The sequence below is a fragment of the Macaca fascicularis genome, chromosome 3, assembly GCF_037993035.2.
Source record: "Macaca fascicularis isolate 582-1 chromosome 3, T2T-MFA8v1.1".
NCBI classification, from domain to species: domain Eukaryota; kingdom Metazoa; phylum Chordata; class Mammalia; order Primates; family Cercopithecidae; genus Macaca; species Macaca fascicularis.
Genome location: NC_088377.1, coordinates 74,257,738 through 74,283,141, shown reverse-complemented (window position 1 = coordinate 74,283,141; position 25,404 = coordinate 74,257,738). Strand labels below are relative to the sequence as shown.

At 41.9% G+C, this 25,404-nt stretch overlaps 1 protein-coding gene across 43 annotated transcripts in view; it reads left to right on the top strand.

The window, feature by feature from the left end:
- NUPR2 (nuclear protein 2, transcriptional regulator) overlaps positions 1–25,404 on the top strand; it is a 92,705-nt gene that overhangs the window by 19,343 nt on the left and 47,958 nt on the right. For 29 of the 43 annotated variants that reach the window (XR_012432434.1, XR_012432433.1, XR_012432428.1 and 26 more), the window contains one exon: positions 7,321–7,417. The exons of 3 other annotated variants lie outside the window; for them this stretch is intronic. The gene's annotated coding sequence lies outside the window, so the exon portion shown is untranslated. Of the gene's footprint in view, positions 1–4,546; positions 4,601–7,320; positions 7,418–17,867; positions 18,984–25,404 lie in introns of those variants that run through there. 11 more of the 43 variants (XR_012432406.1, XR_012432415.1, XR_012432401.1 and 8 more) reach the window with 4 other exon arrangements.

Below are 25,404 nucleotides of genomic sequence, written 5' to 3'. Positions count from 1 at the left end.
TTTTCTCTCTTTTTGTTTTTGTGGGGTCATGTTTGACTTATTCCTCATGATCTTCATAGTCTTGCATTGGTCTTTGCTTATTTAAAGGAGCAGTCTTGTCTTCTTGTCTTTAAAGACTCATTTTATTAGGTAAAGACACTCTCATCTTAGGCTCCCAACTGGTGTAACTACCTTAGGGACCATGGTTATGTAGGATTGATTGGGTCCTGGTCTTCTGTGGGTTCTGCAGTCAGTCTGTATGTGGGTGAAGCTCATGGAAGGACTTTGGACAAGAGCTTCAGTGCTTCGGGTATGTGGGGTTGGAGCCAAGTCCACAGAGAAATGTGGATGCTTATAGGTCTGCTGAGTCTGCACTTAGTGTGTTTGCTACTAAGGTGTGAGCCTGTCTTCTTAAAGCAGCTTTCCTTGGTCTTCAAATGTACTAGAATATCATAATCTGCTATCTGGATCCCAAAGCTCCTGCAATGGCACTTTTGTCCATAGATATTGCCAAGTTAGCATTTTCTCGGGGGATAAGAACTGGGATCTCCTATTCTCTCTCTTTTTTTTTTTTTTTTTTTTTTTTTTGAGACGGAGTCTCGCTCTGTCGCCCAGGCTGGAGTACAGTGGCCGGATCTCAGCTCACTGCAAGCTCCGCCTCCCAGGTTCACGCCATTCTCCTGCCTCAGCCTCCCGAGTAGCTGGGACTACAGGCGCCCGCCACCTCGCCCGGCTAATTTTTTTGTATTTTTTAGTAGAGACGGGGTTTCACTGTGCTAGCCAGGATGGTCTCGATCTCCTGACCTTGTGATCCGCCCGTCTCGGCCTCCCAAAGTGCTGGGATTACAGGCGTGAGCCACCGCGCCCAGCCGGATCTCCTATTCTCTTATCCTGCAGGTGTCACTCTCCTTTAATTCTCTAATCTTGGCTTCTCTTAGATCTGTGGACCTAATTATAATGACTATTAGAAATAAAATATTTTTTGGATAAATCCAACATCTGAACAGTCTCACAGCCAGTTTCTATTGATCACTTTGTTTCTTTTTTTTTTTTTTTTTTTTTTTGAGACGGAGTCTTGCTCTGTCGCCCAGGCTGGAGTGCAGTGGCCGGATCTCAGCTCACTGCAAGCTCCACCTCCCGGGTTCACGCCATTCTCCTGCCTCAGCCTCCCGAGTAGCTGAGACTACAGACGCCCGCCACCTCGCCTGGCTAGTTTTTTGTTTTTTTTTTTTTTTTTTTTTTTTTTTTTAGTAGAGACGGGGTTTCACTGTGTTAGCCAGGATGGTCTCAATCTCCTGACCTCGTGATCCGCCCGTCTCGGCCTCCCAAAGTGCTGGGATTACAAGCTTGAGCTGGCTACTTTTTTGTGTGTGTTTTTAGTAGAGATGGGGTTTCACCATGTTGGCCAGACTGGTCTCGAACTCCTCACCTCAGGTGATCCACCCGCCTCAGCCTTCAAAAGTGCTGGGATTAACAGGGGCAAGCCACTGTGCCTGACCTAAAAAATTTTTTTAACTTTTATTTTAGATTCAGTGGGTGGAAATTTAATAATTGTGTAGTATCATGTATTTTTCTTTTAATTTGCAATTCCTTGAGGATGTATGATGTTGATCATCTTTTTTACATGCTGATTTGTTATCTGAATATCTTTTTTGTTGATGTGGCTATTTGGATCTTGTGCCTATTCTTAATTGGGTTGTTCATTTTCTTGTTGTTGAGTTTTAAGAGTTCTTTGTATATTTTGGACATCAGTCCTTTATCAAGTGTGTGTTGTGTAAAGATTTTTTCTCAGTCTGTGGCTTATCTTGTTATCTTTAACAGTGTCTTTTGCTAGCAGAAGTTTTAGTTTTAATGAAGTCCAACTTATCAATTTTTTCCAGTCATCGATGATGTTTTCAGTGTTACATCGATGAAGTCATTGCTAAACCCAAAGTCACCTACATTTCCTTTTATTTTATCTGTTGCAAGGGAGTGATGACTATCTGGACTGGTGGTGTAGGCATAAAAGAATTTACCAGCCGGGCTTGGTGGCTCATGCCTGTAATCCCAGCACTTTGGGAGGCCGAGGTGGGTGGATCACCTGAGGTTGGGAGTTTGAGACTAGCCTGACCAACCTTGAGACTAGTCAGACCAACCTGACCAAGTTTGAGACCTGCCTCTACTAAAAATACAAAATTAGCTGGGCGTGGTGCCGCATGCCTGTAATCCCAGCTACTTGGGAGGCTGAGGCAGGATAATCGCTTGAACCTGGGAGGTGGAGGTTGCTGTGAGCCGAGATCACTCCATTGCAGTCCAGCCTGGTTAACAAGAGCGAAACTCCGTCTCTAAAAAAAAAAAAAGAATTTACCTCGTTGAGGCAAAGGTTGCAGTGAGCCAAGATTGCACCACTGCCCTCCAGCCTGGGTGACAGAGTGAGATTCTCTCAAAGAAAAGAAAAAAAAAAGGAAAAATTTAACTTCCTGTAGGTAGGGAAGGTAGACTTATTAAAGAAAGTAGGAAAATACATTGCTAGGGAGGCAATGGGCAGCTTGCAACAAAGAAGCTGACTGCAAACAAAGGATTGCCTGAGATTTTATAAGCTAGTTCTTAGGCTGTATGCTGAAGAGGGCTTTGTGTAGCGCTGATAATGCCAAAGTTGTGATGCAAGATTCTTAGTCATTTTGCCAGCCAAGAACCTCTAGCCAGTGACACCGCCACCTGGGCCTTGCTTGGGCATGCTACCTGCCACACAGGAGGCTCCCCATCCACTTGGCCCAGTCTGGCTTGCACAGCAACTCAGCCTGCACCAGCATGCCCCAGCCTGCCTGTGTTATAGCTTCTACCTGAGATGGGGGGTTCACGAGCTCTTTTCCCATATCCAAGAAGAATGAGGATACCCTGACAATGACAATTGAAGGATGAGGAAGGCAGAGAAGAATTTTATTGAGTGATGGAACAGCTTTCAGTGGAGAGAGGACCTGGGGGCAGTTTCTCTCCTTGTGTGGCTAAGCCCAGGGCTTTTATGGGCTCAGAACAGGGGAGTGGATGCTGATTGGTTTGTGTGTGTGCAAAAAGTTTAAAACATAGGCACCACCCAAAGGTGGGCACAACAATGTGAAAAAACAATTAGGAAATGTAGGTGTGTATGTAAACCAGGTGAAGGGCGGGGATCAGTCAGAGGAAAGAGCACCAGGCAGGGAGGCGGCTTCTCAGTCCAGTCCATGGATTTGACTTGTAGCTTGGCTTTCAGGGTTTAAACTGTCCTTGGCTTGAAGGTGGGATTTCCCTGGGGACTTGTCCCTATCTGCCTAGGCATTTGTTTGCCTCCTGCCACTATCAGTGCAGTGAGCTAACTTGCAATTTTTTGTGTCAACCGAGGGTCTGCTGGTAGCCAGGCACAGGAAGATTGTGAGTTGTTTGTGCAGGAGGGCTGTGTGTTCCGGATTAAAAGAAAGGCAGACTTGTAGATTATCTGCTTCCCTTTTTTTTCGGTTTCCCCTGCTCCCACCAGCCTGACTCCCCTTCCCTAATTAGGACTCTACATTATCTTCTAGGAATTTTACCATTTTATGCTTTACATTTAGGCCTATGATTTGGTTTGAGTTAATTTTGTGAAATATATAAGGTCTATTTATAGATTCTTGTTTTTGCATGTAAATATCCAGTTCCAGCACCATTTGTTGAAAAGAATATCTTTTCTCCATTGAATTCCCATTGCTTCTTTGTCAAATATTAATTGACTATATTTGTGTAGGCATATTTCTGGGCTCTCTATTCTGTTCTATTGATCTGTTTGTCTATCATTTTGCCTATGCCATGCTGTTTTGATTACTATGGATTTGTAGTAAATCCTGAGGTTGAATAATACGTCTTCCAACTTGGTTCTTCCTCAATATTGTGTTGGCTATTCTAGTTATTTTGCCTTTTCATATAAATTTTGGAGTTAGTTTATTATTCACAAAATAATTTGGTGAAATTTTGATTGGGATTGTGGTGAATCCATAGGTTAAGTTATGGAAAATTGACGTGTTGACAATAGTGAGTCTTTCTGTCCATGTACGTGGAATGGCTCTCCATTTATTTAGATAGTCCCTGAGTTTTTCTTTTCTTTTCTTTCTTTCTTTTTCTTCCGTTTTAAAAAACATTTTTTTTTTTTTGTATTTTTGGTAGAGATGGGGTTGGCCATGTCAGCTGGCCATGTTGGCCAGGCTGGTTTTGAACTCCTGACCTCAGGTGATCCACCCCTTTTGGCCTCCCAAAGGACTGGGATTACAGGCGTGAACCACCACGCCCAGCCTGTCTCTGATTTTTTCAATAGAGTTTTATAGTTTTTCTCATGTAGAACACTACGAATAACAGTATGGTGGTGGTATGGTTTGACTGTGTCTCCACCCAAATCTGAACTTGAATTGTATCACCCAGAATTCCCCCATGTTTTGGGAGGAACCCAGGGGAGGGTAATTGAATTATGGGGACCGGTCTTTCCCGTGCTATTCTCGTGATAGTGAATAAGTCTCACAAGATCTGATGCATTAATCAAGGGTTTCTGCTTTTGCTTCCTAATTTTTTCTTGCTGCTGCCATGTAAGAAGTGCCTTTCACCTCCCACCATGCTTCTAAGGCCTCCCCAGCCATGTGGAAGTGTAAGTCCAGTTAAACCTCTTTTTCTTCTCAGTCTCGGGTATAGGTTTATCAGCAGTGTGAAAACAGACTAATACAGGTGGTTTCTCCAGAATTGAAAATAAAATTACCATATGATCTAACAATCCTGTTTCTGGGTATATATCTGAAAGAATTGAAAGCAGGGTCTTAGATATTTGCAAAGCCATGTAAATTGTGTTATTATTCACAGTAGCTGAGAGCTGGAAGCAACCCAAATGTCTATCAACAGAAGAATACGTAAGGGAGGATTAACTCTGGGCTCTGTATTTGATTCCATTGGTCTACATGTGTCTTTATGCTACTTCCAAACTATTTTGATTACTGTAGCTTTGTAATATGTTTTGAATTCTAGAAGTGTGAGACCTCTAACTTTGGTCTTTCTTTTCAATATTTTTTTGGCTATTCAGGTCCCTTGGGATGACCTTTAAATTTTTGGATGGATTTTCTCTGTTTCATGGCCTGTTTCCCCTCCAGGGCAAAATCTCTGAGGCAGTGTTCTGTAATTGTGAGTGGAAACAATGACAGGTTACCCAGCCCCCGCACCCCGCCCTGAAACTTCAGGCACCCACTGGTAACTAAATGAGAGCTCATCGTGGAGGAGCAGCAGTCTGAGGTTCTTTGGATTGCTTCCCCACATAATGAGCCACTGCCTCATGAACTAGGCAAGGATGGTCAGGGCCCCCATCTCCTCCGTTTGCTGCATCTAAGGCAGGGCCCCTATTTCATAAGTAGGTCTTGAGTGTTAAAAGGGAGCCTCCAACTCTCAAATGCACTTGCCTCAAAACAAATAGATGGGGGTTGGATGCGGAATGCTGTGTTGTCTCTGGTTTTAGAGTCAGGGCAGTAGTAAAGATGACTAAACTCTTTATTTGTATAAACATTTTATGGTAGTAAATACCTAAAATATTAGCTTAAAATTTGAAAGATGATAATTTTTTTTTTTTTTTTTTGAGATGGAGTCTTGCTCTTGTTTTTCAGGCCAGAGTGCAGTGGCGCGATCTCAGCTCACTGCAACCTCTGCCTCCTGGATTCAAGCAATTCTTCTGCCTCAGCCTTCTGAGTAGCTGGGATTATACATGCCCATCACCACACCCAACTCATTTCTGTGTTTTTAATAGAGATGGGGTTTCACCATGTTGGCAAGGCTGGTCTCGAACTCCTGGCCTCAGGTGATCTGCCCACCACGGCCCGTCAAAGTGCTGGGATTATAGGCATGAGCCACCATGCCCAGCTGAAAGATGATAAATTTTGAAAGTATGTAGACTTAGATTTCCATCCTATCTTCTCTACTTAAAAGCCAAGAATTCCTGCACAATTTACTCATCTTCCCTGAGACTGTTAACTTATCTATGCTATGGGATCAATGACACCTCTATTAAGGCTTTTTTTTTTCTTTTTTTGAGGTGTAAGTGCCAAAATCTTTGTGAAGGATCTTAAACACAGAGTCTAAACTGATAACTGTTAATTCCATTTCTTCCATTTCTCTTTTCTTATTATTTATACCTCCGTTATTTATTTATTTATTTATTTGTGAAATATCTCCTTTAAGATACTGCAAACAGTAAACAGATTTCTGCATTGAAATGCTCAGTACTGTAAAATTTTAAAAATTATTTTTGCCGGGCATGGTGGCTCGTGCCTGTAATCCCAGCACTTTGGGAGGCTGATGTGGACGGATCATCTGAGGTCAGGAGTTCAGGACCAGCCTGGCTAACATGGTGAAACTCAGTGTCTACTAAACAATACAAAAATTAGCCAGGAGCCGGGCGCGGTGGCTCAAGCCTGTAATCCCAGCACTTTGGGAGGCTGAGACGGGCGGATCACAAGGTCAGGAGATCGAGACCATCCTGGCTAACACGGTGAAACCCCGTCTCTACTAAAAAATACAAAAAACTAGCCGGGCGAGGTGGCGGGCGCCTGTGGTCCCAGCTACTCCGGAGGCTGAGGCAGGAGAATGGCGTAAACCCGGGAGGCGGAGCTTGCAGTGAGCTGAGATCCGGCCACTGCACTCCAGCCTGGGCGACAGAGCCAGACTCAGTCTCAAAAAAAAAAAAAAAAAAAAAAAAAAAATTAGCCAGGCGTGGTGGCAGGTGCCTGTAATCCCAGCTACTAGGGAGGCTGAGGTAGGAGAATTGCTCAAAACTGGAAGGTGGAGGTTGCAGTGAGCGAAGCTCACACCACTACACTCCAGCCTGGGTGACAGAGTCAGACTCTGTCTCAAAAAAAAAAAGTAATTTATTGAGATATATACAGTATTGCTTATTAATACATTTTATATTATATCCATTAATTAATAGTTGTAGTTATTTTTAATATTTTTGTCTTTTGACTTTATACCAGAGTTAAAAGTTATTTGTATGTTATTTCTTCAACATTCAGGGTAAAGATGGTTCAGGGTAAAGATAGTGGGAGAAAAATGATGTCTACTGAAAATCTTTTTTCTTTGTGTTTTCCACAGCAGGATACCTTGCTTTAGGCTCTGCTCAGTAGACAGTTTCCAACTGTGTGCACAGCCTGGGACTGATGCTGACAGAAACCAATTAGTGCATATTGTTAAGTCTTAAAATGAGATACAGGGTAGATCCCTAATTAAATTTATTACAATATCATCATCACTGTCATTTTTATAACAGGAGTGAGAGTAATAGAGTAAGCTCTATTGGTGCTAGAGAATTCAATTGATACCATTCTTGTTCTCTAGATGCTGTTACCCTTTGCTGTGGTGGGGAGTATGGATGAAGTGAAAGTTGCAGAAAGGATGGTCAGAGGCCGTCACTATCCTTGGGGAGTTTTGCAAGGTAAAAATGAAAGAGGGCAGGCTTTGGAATGATTAAGTTAAATGTATGTGTATCATTCATAGTCTCAAAGTAACATTTTAACTTGGGCTAATATTGGTAACTCTGGTAATCTGTAAGTTAACAGTTACTAATGAGGAACATAAACTCTGTTTTCTTTAAACTAATGCTTACTTTGACCGTGATTCATTCTCATAGAAGTTTGCTGAACGCTGCTTTAAGCCAAAATCTACAGAGTCTGGGAAGAACCTCTTTGTTTATCCCAGTGCTCCCAATGCCCCATGTACATAGTATCTGTCTCTGTGTCAATCATGACATTGAGGATGCTGGAAAGCACTTTAAACAAAATGGAAGCAAAAATACTAGTGTGTAGACATGTTACATAAACTCATTACTACCTAATGTAGAAACCATTTTAAACTGGTCACTAGAAAAAAGAGTGATAAACTTTTTAAAACAAGAAAGTACAATTTACCTTTGGCTAAAGATTATACCTTTGACATTTATATAATTATTTAGCATCATACTAAGTTAGAATAGTGTAGTAAGCAGTAACTTATTGTCTGATTCCTTTACTTGTGGTACTAATTATTGGAGAATGGAAAATTTCTACTTGTACTGGTTTCCAAATGATATGTTTTTTTTGTTTGTTTGTTTTCTGAGACAGAGTTTTGCTCTTGTCACCCAGGCTGGAGTGCAGTGGCACGATTTTGGCCCACTGCAACCTCCACCTCCTGGGTTCAAGTGATTTTCCTGCCTCAGCCTTCCGAGTAGCTGGGATTACATGTGCCTGCCACCACACCTGGCTAATTTTTGTATTGTTAGTAGAGACAGGGTTTCACCATATTAGGCTGATCTCGAACTCCTGATCTCAGGTGATCCACCTGCCTCAGCCTCCCAAAGTGCTGGGATTAAGGCATGAGCCACCGTGCCCAGCCCCAAATGATGTTTTTAGTAAATTGACATATTAGAAATTTTAAAATTTGTTAAAGATACTTTAATTTTAATGTTTTAATATTTGTTGTATTATGTTGTATTACATATTAGTTTATGTTATAAAATATATAACTATACTATATGTGGATGTATTAAATTTGGTCACAGTATTAATCACAATAAACCATATATTGTAGTCAGTTTTCTGGACATGATAAATACAGGAGAGAGCCATACAAATTATTTTTCATTAATTAATCTTCATTGACAAAACTGTATGTACTTTTCATGTACAACATATTGTTTTGAAATACATATACATTGTGGAATGGTTACTTTGATTTAATTAACATATGTGTTATCTCAATTATTTTTGTGATGAAAACTTAACATCTATCTTAGCAATTCTCAAGAATATAAAATATTTTTATTAACATGGTCACTATGTTGTACAATAGATCTCTTTAACTTTTTCTTACCTAACTAAAATTTTGTATCCTTTGACTAACATCTCTCCTACCATACCCTCTACCTAACTCACATAACCACCATTCTACTCTGTTTGTACAAGTTTAACTTTTAAAAATTTGATCTATTAGTGAGATCATTTACTATTTGTCTTTTTGTGCTTGTCATAGTAACGCAGTATAAAGTCCTCCAGTTGCATCCATGTTGCTGCAAATGATAGGATTTCCTGACTTTTAAGGCTGAATAGTATTCCATTGCACATGTATGCCACAGTTTTTTCTTCATGCATCTATTCATGGACACTTAGATTGCTTCCATATCTTGGCTCTTGTGAATAATGGTAGTGTAGTTATCTCTCTGACATACTGACTTCATTTTTGGGAGGTAATATATCCAGTAGTGAGATGGCTGGATCATATGGTCGTTGTTTTATTTTTAATTTTTTGAAGAAACTCCATACTGTTTTTCATAATGGCTATCCTAATTTACATTGCCACGAACAGTGTACAAGGGTTCTCTTTTTTCCACGTCCTCACCAGCACTTGTTTGTCTTATTGATAATAGCCATTTTAGCATGGGTGAAGTAACAGCTTATTGTGTTTTTAATGTTTTTTGTTTGTTTGTTTGTTTGTTTGTTTTTGAGATGGAGTTTAGCTCTTGTTGCCCAGGCTGGAGTGCAATGGTATGATCTTGGCTCACTGCAACCTCCGCCTCCTGGGTTCAAGCAATTCTCCTTCCTCAGTCTCCCAAGTAACTGGGATTTTTTTTTTTTTTTTTTTTTTTTTTTTTTTTTTTAGTAGCGATAGGGTTTTGGCATGTTGGTCAGACTAATCTCCAACTCCTGACCTCAGGTAATCCACCTGCCTCAGACTCCCAAAATGCTAGGATTATAGGCATGAGCCACCACACTGGGCATGTATTTTTTAATTTTTAATTTTTATGGATACATAGTAGGTGTATATATTTATAGGGTGCATGAGATATTTGATACTGGCATTCAATGTGCAGTAATCACATCAGGGTAAGTAGAGTACCCGTCAACTCAAGCATTTATCCTTTCTTTGTGTTACAAACAATCCAATTATACTCTTAGTTATTCTAAAATGTACAGTAAATTATTGTTGACTGTAGTCACCCTTTTGTGCTATCAAATATTAGATCTTATTCATTCTATTTATATATTTTTACCATCCCCACTTCTCTCCCTCCCAATCCTTTCCTAGTTACTGGTGATTAACATTCCACTCTTTATCCGCATGGGTTCAATTGTTTTAATTTTTAGCTCCACAAATGAGTGAGGACATGTCTTCCTGCGTCTTGCTTATTTCACTTAACATAATGTCCTTGGTTCCATCCATGTTGTTGCAAATGACAGGATCTCATTATTTTTTATGACTGAATAGTACTCCATCATGTATATGTACCGCATTTACTTTATTCATTCATCTGATGATGGATACTTAGGTTGCTTTCAAATCTTGGCTATTGTGAATAGTGCTGTAAGAAACATGGGAGTGGAGCTATCTCATAATATACTACTTTCCTTTCTTCTGGGTATACACCTACTAGTGGGATTGCTGGGTCATATGGTAGTTCTATTTTTGTTTTTTTGTTTTTTTTTTTTTTTAGGAAACTCCGTACTGTTTTCCATAGAGACTGTACTGATTGACATTCCAACCAACAGTATACAGGGATTCCTTTTTCTTCACATCCTCACCAGCATTTGTTATTGCCTGTCTTTTGGATAAAAGCTTTTTTAACTGGGGTGAGATGATATCTCATTGTAGTTTTTATTTGCCTTTCTCTGGTAATGAGTGATGTTGAAAACCTTTTCATTTGCTTGTTTGGCATTTTAAAAAACCCACAATGAGCAGTTACTTCACACGTGTTAAAATGGCTGTTGTCAATAACACAAAAGAAGACATTTGTATGTCTTCTTTGGAGAAATGTCTATTCAGATCTTTTGCCCATTTTAAATCGGATTATTAGATTTTTTCCTATTGAGTTGTTTGAGCTTCTTAAATATATTCTGGTTATTAATCTCTTGTCAGATAAATTGTTTGGAAATATTTTCTCATTGTGTAGGTTATCTCTTCACTTTGTTGATTGTTTCCTTTGTTTTGCAGAAGGTTTTTAACTTGAGATGATCCCATTTGTCTATGTTTGCTTTGATTGCCTGTGCTTGTAGGGTATTACTCAATAAATGTCCTAAAGAGTTTCCCCATTGTTTTTTGTAGTAGTTTCATAGTTTGGGGTCATAAAATTTAAGTCTTTAATCCTTTTGATTTGGTTTTTATATGTGGTGAGAGATAAAAGTCTAGTTTCTTTCTTCTGCATATGGATATCCAGTTTTCCCAGCACCATTTATTGAAGAGCTTATCGTTTCGCCAATGTGTGTGCTTGGCACCTTTGTTGAAAATGAGTTCTCTGTGGCTGTATGGATTTATTTCTGTGTTCTCTATTCTGTTCAGTTGGTCTATGTGTCTGTTTTTATACTGATACCATGCTGTTTCACTTATCATAGCTTTGTAGTATAATTTGAAGTCAGGTAATGCGATTCCCTCCAGTATTGTTATTTTTGCTCAGAATTGCTTTAAGTGTTTTTTTTTTTTTTTTGGTTCCATATACATCTTAGGATTGTTTTTTCTTTTTCTATGAAGAATGGCATTGATATTTTGATAGGGATTGCATTTAATCTATAGATTGCTTTGGGTAGTATGGACATTTTAACAATATTATTGATTCTTCCAATCCATGAACATGTTTTGTGTCCTCTTGCATCAGTGTTTTATAGTTTTCATTATAGAGATTTTTCATTTTTTTGGTCATGTTTATTTCTAGGTATTTTATTTTATTTACAGCTACTGTAAATTGGATCAGTTTTTATTTCTTTTTCAGATTGTTCACTTTTGTGTATAAAAATGCTACTGATTTTTGTAGGTTGACTTTTGTGTGTTGTAACATTAATTTTGTTTATCAGTTCTAATAGTTTTTTTTTGGTGGAGTCTTTAGGTTTTTCTGAATAGGAGATCAAATCATCTGCAAACAAGGATAATTTGACTTCTTCCTTTCCAGTTTGGATACCCTTCATATCTTGTCTTATTGCTCTAGCTAGGACTTCCAGTTTAATAACAGCAATGAAAGTGGACATCCTTGTCATTTTCCAGACCTCAGAGGAAAAACTTTAAGTTTCTTCCCATTCAGTATGATACTAGCTGTGGGTCTGCGATACATGGCTTTTATTATGTTGAAGTATGTTCCTTCTATCCCCAGTTTTTTGAAATTTTTTATGATGAAGGGATATTGAATTTTATCAGATGCCCTTTCAGCATCAATTAAAATGATCATATGGTTTTTGTCCTTCATTCTGTTGATATGATGTACGATATTGATTGATTTTTGTGTGTTGAAGCATCATTGCATCCCTGGGATAAAGCCACTTGGTCATGATGAATGGTTTTTAATGTGTGTTGAGTTCAGTTTGCTAGTATTTTTTTGAGGGGTTTTTCATCAATGTTCCTCGGAGATATTGGCCTGGAGTTTTCTTGTTTTGATATATCTTTATATGGTTTTGGTATCAGGGTAATACTGGCCTTGTTGAATGAGTTCTGATGCATTCCCTCTTCCTGTATGTTTTAGAATAGTTTGAGTAGAATTAATATTAGTTGTTTAAATGTTTGGTGAAATTCAGCAGTGAAGCCATCATATCCTGGACTTGTCCTTGCTGGGAGACTTCTTCTTATATCGGTTTTGATCTTATTACTTGTTATTGGTCCATTCAGGTTTAGAATTTCTTCATAATTCAATCTTGATAGGTTGTATGCGTCTAGGAATTCATCCATTTCTTCTACGTTTTTTAATTTATTGGCATATAGTAGCTCATAGTAGCCTCTAATGAGCCTTTGGATTTCTTTTTTTTTTTTTTTTTTTTTTGAGACGGAGTCTCGCTCTGTCGCCCAGGCTGGAGTGCAGTGGCCGGATCTCAGCTCACTGCAAGCTCCGCCTCCCAGGTTCACGCCATTCTCCGGCCTCAGCCTCCCGAGTAGCTGGGACTACAGGCGCCCGCCACCTCGCCCGGCTAGTTTTTTGTATTTCTTAATAGAGACGGGGTTTCACCATGTTAGCCAGGATGGTTTCGATCTCCTGACCTCGTGATCCGCCCATCTCGGCCTCCCAAAGTGCTGGGATTACAGGCTTGAGCCACCGCGCCCAGCCGAGCCTTTGGATTTCTGCAGCATCAGTTGTAAAGCCTCCTTTTTCTTTTTTTTTTAAAATTTTTTTATTTTTAGAGATGGGGGTATCACAATGTTTCCCAGGTTGGTCTCAAACTCCTGGCTCAAGCAATCCTCCTGTCTCAGCCTCCCAAAGTGCTGGGATTACAGGCGTGAGCCACTGCACCTGGCCATAATGTCTCCTTTTTCATCTCTGAATTTATTTATTTGGGTCGTCTTTTTTTTTCCCCCTAGTCTGGCTAAAGGTTTGTAGATTATGTTTATGTTTTCAAAAAATAAACTTTTCATTTCATTGATCTTTGGTATTTTTTCATTTTAATTTCATTTATTTCTGCTCTGATTTTTATTCTTTCTTTTCTTATACTAATTTTGGGGTTGGTTAGCTCTTGCTTTTCTAGTTCTTTAAGATGCATTGTTAGGTTGTTTATTTGATGTTTTTCTGCTTTTTTGATGTAGGAACTTGTTACTATAAACTTTGTTCTTAGTACGGCTTTTGCTGTATCCCATAGGTTTTGATATGTTATATTTCCATTTTCATTTGTTTCAATAAATTTTAAAATTACCTTCTTTATTTCCTCATTGACCCACTGGTCATCCAGGAACACATTACTTAATTTCCATGTGTTTGTGTAGTTTCCAAAGTTCCTCTTGTTATTCATCTATACTTTTATTCCTTTGTAGTCAGGGATAATACTTGATTTCATATTTTGAATTGTTTAAGACTTGTTTTGTGACCTAACATATTCTGTATCCTTGAGAATATGCTAAATGCTGAGGAGATGAATGTGCATTCTGTAGCCATTGTATGAAATGTCTTATAACTATCTTTTAGGTCCATTTGGTCCATACTGCAGATTAAGTCTAATGTTTTTGCTGATTTTCTGTCTGGATGATCTGTCCAATGCCAAAAGTGGAGTGTTGAAGTCTCCAGCTATTATTATATTATAATCTTTCTCTTTCTTTAGCTCTAATAATATTTCCTTCATATATCTAAGTGCTCCAATGTTGGGTACATACATATTTATAGTGGTTATGGTCTCTTGCTGAATTGATCCTTTTATCAATAAGTAATGAATCTTCCTTGTCTGTTTTTACAGTTTTTGTCTTGAAATGTATTTTATCTGATATAAGTATACATTTTCGTGTTCTTTTTTGGTTTCCATTGGCATGGAATTATCTTCCTGTCCCTTTATTTTTAGTCTATGTGTGTCTTTTTAGGTGAAGTGTGTTCTAGTAGGTAACAGATCATTGGTTTTTTGTTTTTTTTTTTTTAAATCCAATCAGCCACTGTGTCTTGTCTTTTCTTTTCTTTTTTTTTTTTTTTTTTTTTTTTGAGACGGAGTCTCGCTCTGCCGCCCAGGCTGAAGTGCAGTGGCCGGATCTCAGCTCACTGCAAGCTCCGCCTCCCGGGTTCTCGCCATTCTCCTGCCTCAGCCTCCCGAGTAGCTGGGACTACAGGCGCCGCCACCTCGCCCGGCTAGTTTTTTTTTTTTTGTATTTTTTAGTAGAGACGGGGTTTCACCGTGTCAGCCAGGATGGTCTCGATCTCCTGACCTCGTGATTCGCCCGTCTCGGCCTCCCAAAGTGCTGGGATTACAGGCTTGAGCCACTGCGCCCGGCCGAGACAGAGTCTTGCTCTGTCACCCAGGCTGGAGTGCAATGGCACAATCTCGGCTCACTGCAACCTCCAACCTCCACTTCCTGGGTTCAAGCGATTCTCCTGCCTCAGCCTGCCAAGTAGCTGGGATTACAGGTGCCCACCACCACACCTGGCTAATCACTCTATATCTCTTGATTGGAGAGTTTAATCCATTTACATTCAATGTTATTATTCATAAGTAAGGACTTACTCTTGTCATTTTGTTATTTGTTTTCTGGTGGGTTTGTGGTCTTCTCTTCCTTTTTACCTACTTTCTTGTCTTCCTTTTAGTCCAGGTGATTTTCTCTGATGGTATGCTTTAATTTCTTGCTTTTTATTTTTTGTGTATCTGTTGTATGTTTTTTGATTTGAGGTTACAATGGGGCTTGTATATAACATCTTATAACTCATTATTTTAAACTGATTACAACTTACCCCTGACTGCATAAATGAACAAAGAAACTAACAAACAAGCAAAAACTAATAAAAACTTTACACTTTAATTTCATCCCTCCACTTTATTAATATTTTTAAAATTTCTATTTATATCTTATACTGTCTATGTCTTGAAAAGTTGTTGTACTTATTATTTTTGATACGTTTACTTTTTAGTATTTCTACTCCAGATATGAGCGCTTTACCCATCACAATAAGCTTGTTTTAACATTCCATGTGTATCTGTATACTTACTATTAGGTTGGTGCAAAAGTAGTTGCAGTTTTTGCTATTAAAAGTTATGGCATTAAAAGTAATGGCAAAAAACACAGTTCCTCTTTTTTTCTTTGAGACGGAGTCTAGCTCTGTCGGCCAGGCTGGAGTGCAATGGTACGATCTCAGCTCACTGCAACCTCCGCCTACCAGGTTCAAGCAATTCTCCTGCCTCAGCCTTCTGAGTAGCTGGGATTACTTAGGTACTTAGGTGAGTGCCCACCACCATGCCCAGCTAATTTTTGTATTTTTAGTAGAGATGGGGTTTCACTATGTTGACCAGGCTGGTCTCGAACTCCTGACCTCGTGAGCCTCAGCCTCTCAAAGTGCTGGGATTACAAGCATGAGCCACTGTGCCTGGCCCACAGTTCCTCTTGAGTTAACCTAATATTACCAGTGAGTCTTTTACCTTTAAATGGTTTCATATATATATATAATATATATTTTATATATATATATAATATATATATATATGAATTCTCTTTAGTATTTATTTTAGGACAGGTTTGGTGTTAATGAAATCCTTCAACTTTTATTTGTCTAGGAAAGTCTTCATTTCTCCTTCATGTTTGTAGGATATTTTTGCTGGTTATATCATTCTTGGCTAAAAGGTTTTCTTCTTCAGCATTTTACATATGTCATGCCACTCTCTCCTGGCCTGTAAGGTTTTCACTGAAAAGTGTGCTGGCAGACACGTTGAAGCTCCATCGTATGTTGTTTGTTTGTTTTCTCTTGCTGCTTTTAGGATCCTTTCTTTATCCTTGACCTTTGGGAGTTTGATTATCACATGCATTGAGGTAGTCTTCTATGGGTTAAATCTGCTTGGTGTTCTATAACCTTCTTGTACTTGAACATTGATATTTTTCTCTAGGTTTGAGACGTTCCCTGATATTATCCCTTTGAGTAGTCTTTCTCTTCCTATCCCTCTCTCTCTCTGCCTCCTTTTTAAGGCCAATAACTCTTAGATTTGCCATTTCGAGGCTATTTTTAGATCTCTTAGGCGCACTTTATTTTTAGTTTCATTTTCCTTTTCTTTTCTTTTTTTTTCTCTTTCTTTTTGAGATGGAGTCTCGCTCTGTCTCCCAGGCTGGAGTGCAGTGGCACAATCTCGGCTCACTGCAAACTCCGCCTCCCGGGGTCACACCATTCTCCTGCCTCAGCCTCCCGAGTAGCTGGGACTAGAGGCACCCACCACCATCCGGCAAATTTTTTGTATGTTTTTTAGTAGAGATGGGGTTTCACCGTGCTAGCCAGGATGTTCTCGATCTCCTGACCTCGTGATCCACCCGTCTTGGCCTCCCAAAGTGCTGGGATTACAGGCGTGAGCCACCACACACGGCCTCATTTTTCTTTTGTCTCCTCTAACTGTATTTTCAAATAGCTTTCTTCAAGTTCACTAATTTTTTCTTCTGCCTGACCATTTCTGCTGTTGTGAGACTCTGATGCATTCTTCAGTATGTCAATTAAATTTTTCAGTTTCATTATTTCTGCTTGATTTTTAAAAATTATTTTAATCTCTTTGGTAAATTTGTCTAATGTAATTCTGGATTTCTTTTCTCTGTTATCTTGAATTTCATTGAGCTCTTCTAAAACAGCTATTTTGAGTTCTCTGAAAGGTTACATATCTCTGTCCTGAGATGTGTGATTGGGATTGGTCATTAGTGCCTTACATGGTTCATTTGGTGAGGTCATGTTTTCTGGAATGGTCTTGATGCTTGTCATTGTTCATCTATGTCTGGGCATTGAAGAGTTAGATATTTATTGTAGTCTTTGCATTCTGGGCTCAGTTTTGCCTGTTCTTCTTGAGAAGGTTTTCTAAGTATTCAAAGGGAATTTACTAGGGAGTACCCTAAGTCCAGTAGCACTGTGATTCTAGCAGACTCATACTGCCTCAGTGGTCTTGGATAATATCTGCCACAACACTCCAGCCTGGGTGACACAGCAAGACTCTGTCTCAAAAAAAAATGAAAGAAAGAAAAAGAAAACCACAATTTGGGTGAGTAGATATTTGGTCCCCTGAACTGTCCGGGTATGGACGGCCCTCCCATTGGACTGGGACAAGAGGCTGATCTTGAACAGCATACGCCCACCCCAGCCAGCCACCTGCCTGGGTCTCCTTCCCGATCCAGCCCATGGCAGGCAGGGGGCACTCACTGGAAGTAGTAGCCGGCAGATTCCAGGTAGGATGCAGGCTCGTTGGCCATAGACCACTTCACCACAGCATGGTGGTTCTTGTCCCTGCACACCAGTTCCTCCATCAGCCACTTGTGTTGATGCATAGACAAGATTGAAGAGCTGCCTGCGGGCCAGGAGGAAAGGGACAGAGGGTCACAGTGCAGCCCATGGGCTGGGCAGGTGGAGCGGGGGCGTGGTGGGGACTCATGGCAGCACCAGGCCCACGGTGGGACACTACTCATTGATGACCACAATCCCATAGCGGTCACATATCTGCAGCACTTCCTCCACCTAGGGGCAGTGGCTGGTGTGGAAGGTGTTGGCACCAAGCCAGAGAAGCAGGCTGAAGTCTTTCACCAGCAGTGGCCAGTCGAAGCCCTTCCCTCGGATCTAGGAGACAGCAGAGCCAAATGACCCTTTTCCTGTCGAAACTGCACTTCCTCCGAGAGCCAGGACCCTGGAGAGCCACCCCATGAGCCCCCTCTCCAGCCCAAGCACCGGCACCACCATGGGGCAGTTTGGAGCCATTTGCCTCATTGCCCTGAGCTGCCCTCAACTGCGGGACACAGGGAAGGCGAAAGTGGAAGGTGACCAGAAGCCCCCACGAAGACCCAGGGGCACAAATGCAGGTCTGCATCCTCGTGCTTGTTGATGCTGTGGAAATAGAAAGGTTTCCCATTGATGAGGAACTGGCTCTCAATAACAGCCACAGTGCAGATCTCCACAGGGAGTGTGTGGAAGTCAGACACAGGCCCCAGTGACGTCTGTGCAGTCAGCCGCACCTACGACAGCCAAAGCGCCAGGTGTGAGCACCCAACAGCCTGAGCCCCATCCGGCCCGCCCTCTGGCAGGAAAGCCCCTCGTGTACCCCAGCAGCTGCCTCAGGGCTGCAAGCAGAGAGATGCAGCAAACAGAGGCTCTGCCTTTCCCTGGCTGACCCTGGGACCTGTCCTTCAAATCCAGGCCTTCCCCTTGACCAGATGAGGTGGCTCATGCCTAGAGTTCCCATGCTTTGGGAGGCTAAGGGAGGAGGATCACTTCAGTCCAGGAGTTCAAGACCAGCTTGGCAACAGAGTAAGACCCCCATCTCTATTTAAAAAAAAAAAAAAAAAAAATTCTTTTTTTTTTTTTTTTAAGACAGTCTCACTCTGTTGCCAAGGCTGGAGTGCAGTGGTGTGATCTCAACTCACTGCAGCCTCTGCCTCCCAAGTTCAAGCAATTCTCCTGCCTCAGCCTCCTTAGTAGCTGGGATTACAGGTGTGCACCACTATGCCCAGCAAATTTTCGTATTTTTAGTAGAGACAGGGTTTCACCATGTTGGCCAGCCTGCTTCCAAACTCCTGGCCTCAAGTGATCCACCCGCCTCGGCCTCCCAAAGTGCTGAGATTACAGGTGTGAGCCACCATGCCTGGCCTACAAAAAATTTTTTTATATTAGCCAGGCATAGTGGCATGTGCTTGTAGTCCCAGCTACTCAGGAGGCCAAGGTAGGAGGATTGCTGCAGTCTGGGAGCTCAAGGCTGCAGTGAGCTGTAATCAAGCCATTGCACTCCAGCCTGGGTGACAGAGTGAGACCATCTCAAAACAAACAGACAAACAAACAAAAACCTGGGCTTCCCACCAAGGGTGGGAAACATCAGAAAGCTCAGAGAAAAGCACCTGCCTGTTCACCTGTCCTGGGCTCCTGCTGAAGCCAGGGCCACCAAATGGGAGCAAAAGACCTCCCTTAAGCAAGTCCCAGCCATCATTACCTCCAACGAGTATAGATAGGTCGAGCATTCGTGCATCAAGTACGGCCACAAGAGGCTGGCAACTGGCACCTTCAGCTGGCCCTGGGTCCTCGCTTCATTGACCATGACTTTGTTTTCTGCATCCAAAAGACGCACTTCCAACTCGAACTGTTTACTGCACTTGACGGAGATCTGGTCATTCACTGGCCCTACAGGAGGCAAGAGAGACCAGAGCTGAGGGAGGGATATGACCTGGGCCACACAAACAGGAGTACCCCACAGCCACCACTCCCAGGCAGCCATTTGTTTCTGTTGCTTTTTTTTTAATATAAATTTTTTTTATTTTTTTTATTTTTTTTTTTTTTGAGACAAAGTCTCTCTCTGTCCCCCATGTTGGGAGTGCAGTGGTGTGATCTCGGCTCACTGCAACCTCCATCTCCGGGATTCAGGTGATTCTCCTGCCTCAGCCTTCCAAGTACCTGGGATTATAGGTGCGCACCACCATGCCTGGCTAATTTTGTATTTTTAGTAGAGATGGAGTTTTGCCATGTTGGCCAGGCTGGTCTCCAACACATGACCTCAGGTGATCCTCCCGCCTCAGCCTCCCAAATTGCTAGGATTACAGGTGTGAACCACCGTGTTTGGTGCCTTTTCTTTTAATTGAAAAAAAAATTTTTTTTGGCCAGGCGCAGTGGTCACACCTGTAATCCCAACACCTGGGGAGGCTGGGGTGGAAGGATCGCTTGAGCCCAAGAGTTCAAGACCAGCCTGGGTAACATAAGAAAACCACTTCTTCCCTAAAAATACAAAAAATTAGCCAGGTGTGGTGGTGCATGCCTGCAGTCCCAGCAGCCCCAGAAGCTGCAGCTACTTGGGAGGCTGAAGTAGGAAGAATGCTTGAGACAGGAGTTCAGGGCTGCAGTGAGCTATGATCTTCAGGCAGGGTAGGTAGTGAAGGAAGGGACTATGTGCCAACCACAGCGCTGAGACATGTGACGTGTAAACAAGCAAGTACAGCTACTGCACATGTGCACCAAGAGGATGACCCAGAACGTGCTTAGAGTAACACCTCTTCCCAGCTCCTTAAAATTCATCAAGTAAGACCCTCAGAAAGGGAGTTACGCCAGTAATAATCAGCGCCGTCTCATCCTTACGAGCAGCCTGCCCTGAATTCTTTCTCTCAGGGTGAACCGTGTATTTTACACTTCACTATTTTTTTTTTTTTTGAGAAGAGGTCTCGCTCTGTCACCCAGGCTGGAGTGCAGTGTTGCAATCTCAGCTCACTGCCACCTCCACATCCCGAGTTCAAGCAATTCTCCCATATCAACCTCCCGAGTAGCTGGTATTACAGGAACACGCCACCATGCCCAGCTAATGTTGGCCAGGCTGGTTTGAAATCCTGAGCTCAAGTGATCCACCCGCCTCGGCCTCTGAACGTGCTGGGATTACAGGCATGAGCCACTGCGCCTAGGCTATTCTGTATTTAACTGTTGAAACACTTTTTCCATTGCAATAAATTGCTCTATGCTGCATCACCTTTGCTGTGACTTTTGTTTAAATTCTTATTTACTTATTTATTTCACTTATTTTTCTTGAGACAGGGTCTCACTATGTTGCCCAGGTGTATCTTGAACTTTCAGCTCAAGCGATTCGCCCACCTTGGCCTCCCAAGGTGCTTGTGGTGACAGGCATTAGCCAGCACACCCAGCCTAAATTCTTTTTTTTTTCACTATACTTTAAGTTCTAGGGTACATGTGCACAATGTGCAGGTTACATATGTATACATGTGCCATGTTGGTGTGCTGCACCCATTAACTTGTCATTTACATTAGGCATATCTCCTAATGCTATCCCTCCCCCATCCCCACAATAGGCCCCGGTGTGTGATGTTCCCCTTCCTGTGTCTAAGTGATCTCATCATTCAATTCCCACCTATGAGTGAGAACATGAGGTGTTTGGTTTTCTGTTCTTGCGATAGTTTGCTGAGAATGATGGTTTCCAGCTGCATCTATGTCCCTACAAAGGACATGAACTCATCCTTTTTTATGGCTGCATAGTATTCCGTGGTGTATATGTGCCACATTTTCTTAATCGAGTCTGTCACTGATGGACATTTGGGTTGATTCCAAGTCTTTGATATTGTGCATAGTGCTGCAATAAACATACATGTGCATGTGTTGTTATAGCAGCATGATTTATAATCCTTTGGGTATATACCCAGTAATGGGATGGCTGGGTCAAATGGTATTTCTAGTTCTAGATCCTTGAGGAAGCGCCACACTATTTTCCATAATGGTTGAACTAGTTTACAGTTCCACCAACAGTGTAAAAGTGTTCCTGTTTCTCCACATCTTCTCCAGCACCTGTTGTTTCCTGATTTTTTAATGATTGCCATTCTAACTGGTGTGAGATGGTATCTTATTGTGGTTTTGACTTGCATTTCTCTGATGGCCAGTGATGATGAGCATTTTTTCATGTGTCTGTTGGCTGTATGAATGTCTTCTTTTGAGAAGTGTCTGTTCGTATCCTTTGCCCACTTTTTGATGGGGTTGTTCGCTTTTTTCTTGTAAATTTGTTTGAGTTCTTTGTAGGTTCTGGATATTGGCCCTTTATCAGATGAGTAGGTTGCAAAAATTTTCTCCCATTCTGTAGGTTGCCTGTTCACTCTGATGGTAGTTTCTTTTGCTGTGTAGAAGCTCTTTAGTTTAATTAGATCCCATTTGTCAATTTTGGCTTCTGTTGCCATTGCTTTTGGTGTTTTAGACATGAAGTCCTTGCCCATGCCTATGTCCTGAATGGTATCACCTAGGTTTTCTTCTAGGGTTTTTATGGTTTTAGGTCTAACATTTAAGTCTCTAATCCATCTTGAATTAATTTTCGTATGAGGAGTGAGGAAAGCATCCAGTTTCAGCTTTCTACTTATGGCTAGCCAATTTTCCCAGCATCATTTATTAAATAGTGAATCCTTTCCCCATTTCTTGTTTTTGTCAGGTTTGTCAAAGATCAGATGGCTGTAGATGTGTGGTATTATTTTTGAGGGCTCTGTTCTGTTCCATTGGCCTATCTCTGTTTTGGTACCAGTACCATGCTGTTTTGGTTACTGTAGCCTTGTAGTATAGTTTGAAGTCAGGTAGCGTGATGCCTCCAGCTTTGTTCTTTTGGTTTAGGATTGTCTTGGCAATGCAGGCTCTTTTTTGGTTCCATATGAACTTTAAAGCAGTTTTTTCCAATTCTGTGAAGAAACTCATTTGTAGCTTCATGGGGATGGCATTGAATCTATAAATTACCTTGGGCATTATGGCCATTTTCACGATATTGATTCTTCCTATCCATGAGCATGGTATGTTCTTCCATTTGCTTGTGTCCTCTTTTATTTCACTGAGCAGTGGTTTGTAGTTCTCCTTCACATCCCTTGTAAATTGGATTCCTAGGTATTTTATTCTCTTTGAAGCAATTGTGAATGGGAGTTCATTCATGATTTGGCTCTCTGTTTATCTGTTACTGGTGTATAAGAATGCTTGTGATTTTTGCACATTGATTTTGTATCCTGAGACTTTGTTGAAGTTGCTTATCAGCTTAAGGAGATTTTGGGCTGAGACGATGGGGTTTTCTAAATATACAATCATGTCATCTGCAAACAGGGACAATTTGACTTCTTTTCCTAATTGAATACCCTTTATTTCTTTCTCTTGCCTGATTGCCCTAGCCAGAACTTCCAACACTCTGTTGAATAGGATTGGTGAGAGAGGGCATCCCTGTCTTGTGCCAGTTTTCAAAGGGAATGCTTCTAGTTTTTGCCCATTCAGTATAATATTGGCTGTGGGTTTGTCATAAATAGCTCTTATTATTTTGAGATAGGTTCCATCAATACCGAATTTATTGAGAGTTTTTAGCATGAAGGGCTGTTGAATTTTGTCAGAGGCCTTTTCTGCATCTACTGAGATAATCATGTAGTTTTTGTCTTTGGTTCTGATTACATTTATTGATTTGCGAATGTTGAACCAGCCTTGCATCCCAGGGATGAAGCCCACTTGATCGTGGTGGATAAGCTTTTTGATGGGCTGCTGGCTTAAATTCTTTTAAACTTAGAACTGCAGCCCCACAACAGCTGTCAATAATCTCACCACCACACCAAGCCTAAATTATTTTTTTTTTTTTGAGACGGAGTCTCGCTCTATCACCCAGGGTGGAGTGCAGTGGCTCAATCTCGGCTCACTGCAAGCTCCGCCTCCCAAGTTCACGCCATTCTCCTGCCTCAGCCTCCCAAGTAGCTGGGACTACAGGCGCCCGCCACCACGCCCGGCTAATTTTTTTTGTATTTTTTAGTAGAGACGGGGTTTCACTGTGTTAGCCAGGATAGTCTTGATCTCCTGCCTGTCTCGGCCTCCCAAAGTGCTGGGATTACAGGCGTGAGCTACCACGCCCGGCCCTAAATTCTTTTAAACTTAGAACTGTGGCTCCACAACAGTTGTCAATAATCTCGCCACTGCACTCCAGCCTGGGCCACAGGGCAAGGCCTCATCTCAAAAAAAGAAAAAGATACATTTTTAAAAAGTAAAAAAAAACTTAAAAAAATTTTTTCTAAAAGACAGGGTATCTCAGCTGGGAGTGGTGACTCACGCCTGTAATCTTACACTTTGGGAGGCCAAGGCAGGTGGATCACCTGAGGTCTTGAGTTCAAGACCAGCCAGGCTAGCATGGTGAAACCCCGTATCTACTAAACAAATTCAAAAATTAACCAGGCATGGTGGCAAGTGCCTGTAATCCCAGCTACTCGGGAGGCTGAGGCAGGAGAATCGCTTGAATCCGGGAAGTAGAGTTGCAGTGAGCCAAGATTGCACCACTGCCCTCCAGCCTGGGCAACAGTGAGACCCTGTCTCAAAAAATAAAGGGTCTCCCTCTGTTGCCCAGACTGGAGTGCAGTGGCGCGGTCATAGCTCACTGCACCCTTGACCTCCCAGGCTCAAGTGATTCTCCTGCCTCAGCAGCTGGGACTACCAGCATGCATCACTACGCCTGGCTAATTTTTTAATTTTTTGTGGTGATGGTCTCGCTATGTTACCCAGGCTGGTTTTGAACTCCTGGCCTCAAGTGATCCTCCTACCAGGGCCTCCTTGCAAAGAGCTGAGAGGACAGGCATGAGCCACCATGCCCGAACCCCCGAAGCTTATACATTCTTATACACCAGTAACAGATAAACAGAGAGCCAAATCATGAATGAACTCCCATTCACAATTGCTTCAAAGAGAATAAAATACCTAGGAATCCAATTTACAAGGGATGTGAAGGAGAACTACAAACCACTGCTCAGTGAAATAAAAGAGGACACAAGCAAATGGAAGAACATACCATGCTCATGGATAGGAAGAATCAATATCGTGAAAATGGCCATAATGCCCAAGGTAAGTTCCTTGAGCACGATGTGTAGCAAGGGGAGCTGGAGTGAGAGCAGCACCATGGAGAAGGGACAGGATCGCCACCCTGAGCTGTGTGACGTTAGGCCAGACCCTTCTTCTCCAAGCGAGGTCAAACACACGGGTGATTTCGGGAGCCTGTGCCTGCTCAGACAGCCTGGATTTAGCTTCTTAGGTGGATGGGAACCTGTGAGGGTTTGGAGATGCTGGGAGAACTTTTTCCTGGGAGAGCTTTCCAAACAGAAAACAAACAGAACCACCCTGGGCCCCACTGAGGGAGGATCCTACCAGAAGCCCTCACCACTGTTGTGCTCCACGCCGGTGGTGATGGTGATGTCATCGATGTAGGTGGTGGGTGTCATGTACAGAAGCACCAACCGCTGCAGTCCCGCGTAGTTGAAGAAGTCAAAGTCTGTTTTCTGGACAAAGTAACCCTTGGGATACCTAGCGTGGGAGGACTGAGGTTTGCTGGGCCCTTACCCTGGGTCCCTTGACCTCAGCTCACTGGCCTCCCCAGATCCAGGGCTTCCACTCTGCGAAGGCCACCCTGTGCCTAGCAGGAAGACCACGGTGTGGGACGGGAAGGTGGGTGTGTGCGGTGGAGACAGGATGGTACCCACTTGGAGGTGCTAGTCATGTAGCGGATGGTCCCTGGTGGCAGGGTGGAGGGCGTGAGGATGTTGTTGATG